At 40.9% G+C, this 7,658-nt stretch overlaps 1 long non-coding RNA gene across 1 annotated transcript in view; it reads left to right on the plus strand.

Moving 5' to 3' along the window:
- The window catches only part of LOC102006222, a 22,685-nt gene extending 16,039 nt beyond the window's left edge, over window positions 1-6,646 (plus strand). The window contains exons 2-4 of the long non-coding RNA XR_263079.1: window positions 897-961; window positions 1,057-1,197; window positions 5,211-6,646. This is a non-coding gene — a long non-coding RNA (uncharacterized LOC102006222). The remainder of the gene's footprint in view (window positions 1-896; window positions 962-1,056; window positions 1,198-5,210) is intronic.
- The last annotated feature ends 1,012 nt before the right edge of the window (window positions 6,647-7,658 follow it).

The raw sequence follows: 7,658 nt of genomic DNA on the forward strand, positions 1-7,658 counted from the left end.
AAAAAAAAAAAAAAAAAAAGAATGACTTCTCTTCAAAGAGCATCTGTTGGTTCACTAGCAGCTCTGCAGGCACTGCTGGTGAGAGCTGCTGCTAGAGCTGCCTTTACCCACAGTTCCAGTTACCTGCCCTGTCTCTCATGTCACCTTCCCATGCCCTCAGCCTCAGCCCCCGAGCTTCTGGTCGCTTTCTCTACTGAGTCACTTAGGCCTTTCAACTAGTCTTCTTGGGCATAGACCCTTTCAAAGCAGCCCAGCCTACTCTTATCCCTGAAATCCCTCCTACTATGGTTCACTGTATGCCTCCTGGATGCTGGAAACTCTAGCCAGACTTAGGTCTGCAAATGAGCACATACCAGCTCCCCAGGGTTCCCTGTATCCTGCATTCTGAGTGCTTCGCTGGAAGCTTCTCCTACTCAGGTTTAAGTGAGGGACAAACACATGACTTCTGCATGAGAGTAGAAGTGAAGGCAATAGCACAACATACCCACAAATTACACCTGAGCTCTGATTCTGCCTTCCTCAACTTCAACCTTTTTATATCCTCAAGCAGTACTGTTTTTCAGGCCTCCCCTTCCTTACTCAGTTTCACAATATGGAAATAAGAACATTTTGAAGAACATACATAACTAGTGTTTAAAAACGCAACTTAAGAATTCAGGGTTATGAGTAACTGTTCTATTTTTCTGTAGCTTTTTCTTTTATCCCAAAAGTTGTACAGTGAACATTTGTTACTTTTATAAAAGAAGTTTTCATGTGTTTCAAATAATGGAGTTAAAATTATTACCCTCAATGATGTCTTTGAAGTCTGTTTAATAATTCAACTAAAGGCTAAAGTGGTAATTAAATATTATTTTTTCTCTTAAAAAATATGTAATCAGTGCTCTTCCTCACCACAGGTCAGTTCCCTTGACAGTGTCTCAGGAGTGAAATATATGGCTTCTCAAATATTGTATTCAAATGTGTAAGTTTGACATCCTTAGGAAAGATGGGATGTATTTATTTCAAGTAATTCACCCAAAATGCTCACTTGTCTCTATCTTTCTTTTTATCTTACAGATTGGATACAATACCTGAAAGCTAAAGGCCAGTAGCCAGGAGAATCAGGAGAGAATTGTTAAGAAGAAAAATTGGCTAAATGTTGTACTCTTCTTTTGCAGCCTAAACAGGAAAAAGAATGTATTTGCTAAGTAACAATAGGTACACTGTTTCCTCAAACACTTTATGAAGTATTGTCTAAACTGGAGCAGTACAGGCTTGGCTCCATGTCCAGTGACCTGGAAGTCTGTAAGTTCCAGGTCCAAAGGAATGGAGTTTTGCCAGAGTAGATTCATTAGAGCTGATACTATCAGTGTGCTAGAAGGAAAACCTTATGTTCTCTTCAGGGCTGCCAACTTTCCAGCTGCCATCCCCATCAGCAAATGGCAAGGAGTGCTCTGATTTTGGACTGGAGAACACATTGTGGGAGCCAGGCTGGTCAATGAGCCTAATCATGATAATGCTAATAATAGCAAACCTTCGCTGAGCACTGATCATGAGCCAGCCCTGCTGAGAGCAGTCTGTATGCAATACGCCATTTAATTCTCTCTGCTGTGATGAACCTGGGGCTATTATGATGACTGTTTTGCATGTTAAGAAATGAGCTCAGAGAGGTTAAATAATTTCCCTGTAATCATTCAGCTTAAACGTGGCAGTGTTGGGTTTTACAGTCAGGTCTCCATAAAGCTGTAGCCTAACACCTCACTATTCATTTTTTTCTGTACCCTAAGTCTACATCTCAGTAAGGATCTTACATCTCAGTAAGGATCCGGTCCTCTAGGACATGGCTCAGATCTTCCCCCCTGCAAGGGTCTTTTCTCTTCATCACAGCTCTACTTGTTTTCTCTGCCCTACTAGTTCCATCTTCAATCTCAGTACTAACCAGAACCCATCCTACTTGGCTTCTAAGATTAAACAGACCTGGCATGTGATACATGTGTTAAAATCATTGACTGACCCTAAGGGCTCCAGTTCAGCCCTACCACTGAGTATATCTTGTACTTCTGTGCTTCTTTGCTTTTGTTCATTAATTGTACCTTAAAAGTTCTTCTCTTGTTCTCTGCCAAATTCTATCATTTATCAATTCTCTGTGTAAATCTCATATCCTTTATAAATCCTCTACCAGCCTCCTCCTGCCAACATCTGGCCTTCTTAACTCTGCTTATCGGTACCACCTTCACATTTTAGTGCAAGGATTAGCAAACTATGACCAGAAGGCTTAATCTGCCTGTTGTCTGGTTTCCTATGTGATGGGTTTCTCGCCTCACTAGGATTCCTGCTAAGTTGCTATGGCGCCGCCCACTGGAGGCCATGTGCTAAGCCCCACTAGTCTTCCTCTGAGTCAAATTACAACTTCCTACTCCCCTTTTTGTAGTATCCTGTTTCCTTTTCCCAAGCTCCCACCCAATTCCAGTCTGCCAAATCAAGCAGTCCACCCCCTAAACCCCGCCTCCAGCCTGGCTCTATATAGCCATTGTTCTCCCAGCCAGGCCTTCAGCAGCTCCAGGTCCCTCCTTCCTACTGTGTTGTTCTCCATGCCTGCAATAAAGGCATTTTATTCTGTTTTGTTTCTTTCTGCACCAGAAAAACCTATCAGTATGCTCACCAAATAAAGAATAGTTTTTATATTATATTATTTGCTGACGCATTGTCTATGGCCACCTTTGCACTGCAATGGCCAGGTTCAGTAGTTGTAACAGATATATGGACCAATTCCTGAAATATTTGCTCTTGGGCTATTTATACAGAAACTAATTGGTAGTCCTTGCATTAGAATACAGTCACACAGTGTTTCAGAGTACAGGCACTGGTATTCCTGATTTTACACCTCTTATGCCCAGCTCAGAATTTGTTCTTAGCAGACAGTTTAATGTGCATGTGAAAGTTAAGTGAGTATGGAGGAAAGATGGTACAGTAACAACCAGGAGTCCTGGATTCAGGTCTTGTCTCTATCAGTTGGACTCAAACATCGTCAGGCACACTCCAAGGAGGATAATTTGATGAACGCTTTTCACAAGAAGATAGTGAAGTAGTTCAGAGTTCTTTACAGAAAACTTGTTACCATTCATAGACTGGAAGGAGCCAACAGTAGGATCAAGTTTAGAATTCCTGAAAATGAAAAACATGTAGTCAAGAACTGTGAAAATAATTGTATCCTTTTATAGAGCTATGCAGCCAGCTGATAATGACCACACAGGAAAGGAGCCAGGAAAGCCAGTACCCTGGCCACATTTTCCTCCCTCTTCCTACCTCCTGCTGCGTCACGTGGATGAGGATGTGTCCAGGCACTGGAGGCCTGTCAAAGTCATACATGGAAGTTGGCTCTTGGAACGTAGAACAAGATTGAAGAAGATAACAATCTACAGGGGCTAAAGCAAGACACCCTAGGATAAACTTAATGACAAGCCACATGTATTCCTCAGCCCTCAATTTCTTCACCTATAAAATGTACAAGTTTAATCACAAATTCTTCATAATAACTAAAACAGCAACAATCGATTTGTTGAGACCTTATGATACATCCACTCATTTGTCACATAGCTTGCAAAATAAATATTGTTCCCTACACACAGATGATCAAACAGACTCCAAGATGTTGCAAGAGATTCATTCATACAACTAGTGAATGAATGCCACATGGAAATTACACTACACTTTCCTTCCACATTTAGACTTACAATAATTCCAATCTTATTTGCACTAGCTGTGAAAGTAGCTGCTTGGGGAGGATGCTATGTGGAGGACCATCTGGGTGACTCTCCTTTAAGGAGGAGCAATTGTCTCCATTTTGGCTGAACCTGACCCTATTTACACATAGCAATGTATACAGAGCTGGCCAGGACTTTTCCTTATCCCTTCAACTGGCCTTAAGCAATGCGTATGGGACCAGCCAAGGTGCTGATGTGTAGTCTTTGAAACAAAATCAACAGGGCAGTGTTTTTCCAGGCCTCTTAGCTCCTGCATGTGAGCCAGCGTGAGGCAGGATGGAGAGCTGTATGTTGGAATCAAGCCTCAAGATAAGAGGCTATGACTTCCCATGGCATAAAAGTTTACATATTAGAGCTGAAGCACTGACCCTAGCCCAAAAACATTAGATACTATCTCAATTCTGTTATGCAGATTACTCTTTCTGCATACCCTCTCTGCGTATTGCAGAGGTGATTTCAGGCCACCTACCTAGCCCAGCTCACAACATTCATCTACTTCCCATCATTCTCACAGTCACTCATTCTCAAGCCACTCCTTTCTTGATGAATTAATAAAACCCAAGTTTGGCCCTGGGTTGAGGCCTTTGTTCTGGTTAACCATCTCCGTAGCTAGACTTATGACCCTTTGGCTCACCATAACTGTAAATATGGCTTAGTGTCTTTATTCTCACAATGGGTTGCACTGGAAATAGTAGATTGGCACTAACTCACTAGAATTTCAATAACTTTTCCATGGGATTACAGATATAAACCTCCTGGGCCAATACAAGGACTGAGAAGGGCTCCCTAATTATAGGGAGCTACAAGTCAAATTAAACTCCATACTGAATGGTCATCTTTAAGTAACTTGCTCAACTTTTCTGGATTTACTGAAGCCATACTGTTCTCCCTAATAGCACATAGAGTTTTCCACATTCACAATTTCAGGCATGGTTTCCCTATAGGTGGAAGATTAGAACTGCCAGGAAATATTACCCCTTCATACCAAATCCCTTTCTCTCATACTACAAGATTTGTGGAGCAGATTTGGCAATAGGGACCTCTGATGACAGGTATACCCATATTTTCTGAGGAAAATATTGAAGGCTGAACATTATAGATCTGAATCATAGCATGTTTATTTATTTATTCTGAGCAATTTACCCAACACTGGAAGTCTTGTACATCATAGCATGGATGTGATTTCTTAATTATTCATGCCATTAATAATTGACACCATTAATAATACTATAATTCCATTAATAATTGAACACATAAAATGGAATTCTCTGGAGTTAATTTATTATCATTAATTTTCTGTGCCAGCTTACCACAGCTAATTAGAATAGTGGCCAGGGTCTGTGCATCAAATTATTTAACCAGGCTTTCACCTCCAGGCTTTAAGAAGGCAAAGAACTGTGGAATTCACCTCAGCCACTACCTTTTCTGGCCATTAATAGCCCCTCTTTCATCTTTTCTCCCTTCCAGGGAGGGAAAAGCTTTCTTGTGAAGAACTCCGCCGCATCCAGCACATGCTCACGGATGTCAAGAATAAAAAGAAGGAGAAAAACTGCCTATGGGACCACAGTGCTTTGCAACAAGCAAGCCCTCAGGGCTTTCAGCCCTCCAACCCAGGTTCACACCCCGCCTTCTTCCCATGACTAGGATAGCTCCTCTTCCCTACTTCAAATTTGTGCTCCCAACTTGCCCTTATAGCTCTCCTTTCCTTAAACTTGACATAAAAGTATTCCTGCCCCAATCTCCCCAAATCTCTCCTCTGTATTATCCCTAAAGACAAGCCCATGATACTTTTAAGAACTGCACAGCCAATTACAATAGAGGAACTAAAGGACAGAGAAAGGATTCCTTACATAGGTAATGTGGACACAGGCTTAATATTTTGACTTTTATCAAATTCCAACACTCATGCCAACAGCTGGCATTTATTGAGACAAATTTATTTAACTACAGAAGGGTTTAATACCTACGGCCAAGGAGGAAGTGAGTGCCATCAACAGGCACAGACTCCAGACCGCCTTATAGAAAATACCCGATGCTCAGGTGAAGGAGAGGCTGCCAGACAACCTCTAGCCATCAGCTCTTTCACAATCTGCTCAGGTGTACACAAATGCCACAACTTCCCATGGAGGATGACCAACTCACTCAGTTTGCATTGGACTTCCTCGCATCAAGTACTGCCTTCCAGGATGGGTCTCTGGGTGAGAGCCTGAGCCCATCAGCACGTTTTTCAAAGCAGAGAATTTTGCCCTCCGTGTCTGACAAGGCTAACCACTGTGAAGTTCTTGGTCCACTGTCTAAAACAAAAGACTACACTGATTCTGTTCACCCCTGCCCTTGCACACACCCCTGAACTGAGTACAGCTGCCCACAAAGCCCACTGAGATTCTCTGACAAGAAAATTAATGTAATAGATTCCTCCTACAAACTCCTGGAACACTCTATAGCTTTCTAATGATGCTCTCTGTGCTCCACACTTTTCTAACTATTGCAAAACCGATCTTTCCGTCTCTCCTGGATTGTGAGCCTCAGACCCCAGACTAGTCACTGGTATGTTTAAATGTGAAGAGAGGAGCAGAATGGTTTCATACTGCATCCACACTTCTCTTCCTTGTATGCCCATTAAAGCTGACAAGTCCTCCAAATATTCAGGGCTTAAGCCTGGGTGAAAAATTGTGACATCAATACCTAAGTTTCCCAACAGCATCTGAAATCCTAAGACTTGTTTTGCTTAACTCTTAGGTTTGTTTGTGCAGTAATAAATCTGTTAAATACTAATTGTAAAATCACTTTAGAAATTATGCAAGAGATTGAACCTACAAAAGTTTCTGTGTCTTTGCTTAAATACAGTCTAAGTTTGAAATAAGCCAAAATGTGTTGTAAAGGCTATTTTAAATTGTACAAAGGTTGCCTGATAAAAAAGATATGAAGAAATTTACATTATCTAGTGACAGACACTTATGGTTAATCTTCCTTCACTTAGTGGATTGAATGGTTCAGTACTTTCTTTTTTTGCTTTAAGATCTTTGAAAATCTTATCTGTGCATACCAGAGCCTTTTCCCCTTCTGTCCCCAGAGGTTTGCATAAGTAGATATGATCATGTACTCTGGAATGCAGAGTGCAGCTTTTTTCCATCTCTTTGACCTTGTGTGACCCTCCTCCTAGCTTTAGTCTTCCTGATTAACCAGAGGGGAAAAATTCACCTGTACACTTCGATAAAGGATACTAAATTCCAGTGATAGAAATTCTCTCATCTTTCATGAAACTTATCAACTATTAATTAATTCATTCAACTGACCAGGGTCCATCTGCATCAGATGATATCAAAGGCTGTAGGATAAGGAAATGTCTGAGATGTAAAGATCCTTGAAATGAAAACCTTTTACCTTCCTGACACTGAGGTTTGAAATTAATCATTGCTCTAAATTTAGTTTTAAAACACAGATCCAACTAAAATTCAGGGCCTTTTGTCAATACATAGCATCATCTAGTATAGTAACTACTGATTCATTTATTTCTTCCTCCAATAAAAGTTTCTACAAGGTTAGGGATTTTTGTGAATAGTAACCACAGATCAATTTTTTGTTGAATAAGTGAATGTTGAATTTCTGAATTTTCAAACTCATAAAGTATTGCAATGGTAGAAGGGCCCAACAAAGCCATTGTGTCCACCTTGTACTCTGCACATCTCTGAACTATTATCACCTTGAACCTGGAACATTTGAAGAAAAGGGTCTCATACTCTCCCAGAAAGACAGCACATCCATTTTTACTTATAGGGCTCTGTGAGCATGTAAAGTCACATTTCCTTTTATACCGGCTACAATGGAATGAGCCTTATAGCTGTCCCAAAGAGTTGGCAATTTCCATACAATCAACTGCATGCAGATTTTTACATGCAGAACTTTTTCATATAT

The sequence above is a fragment of the Chinchilla lanigera genome, unplaced genomic scaffold (genome assembly GCF_000276665.1).
Source record: "Chinchilla lanigera isolate Chin_1 unplaced genomic scaffold, ChiLan1.0 scaffold00060, whole genome shotgun sequence".
In the NCBI taxonomy this organism is placed as follows: domain Eukaryota; kingdom Metazoa; phylum Chordata; class Mammalia; order Rodentia; family Chinchillidae; genus Chinchilla; species Chinchilla lanigera.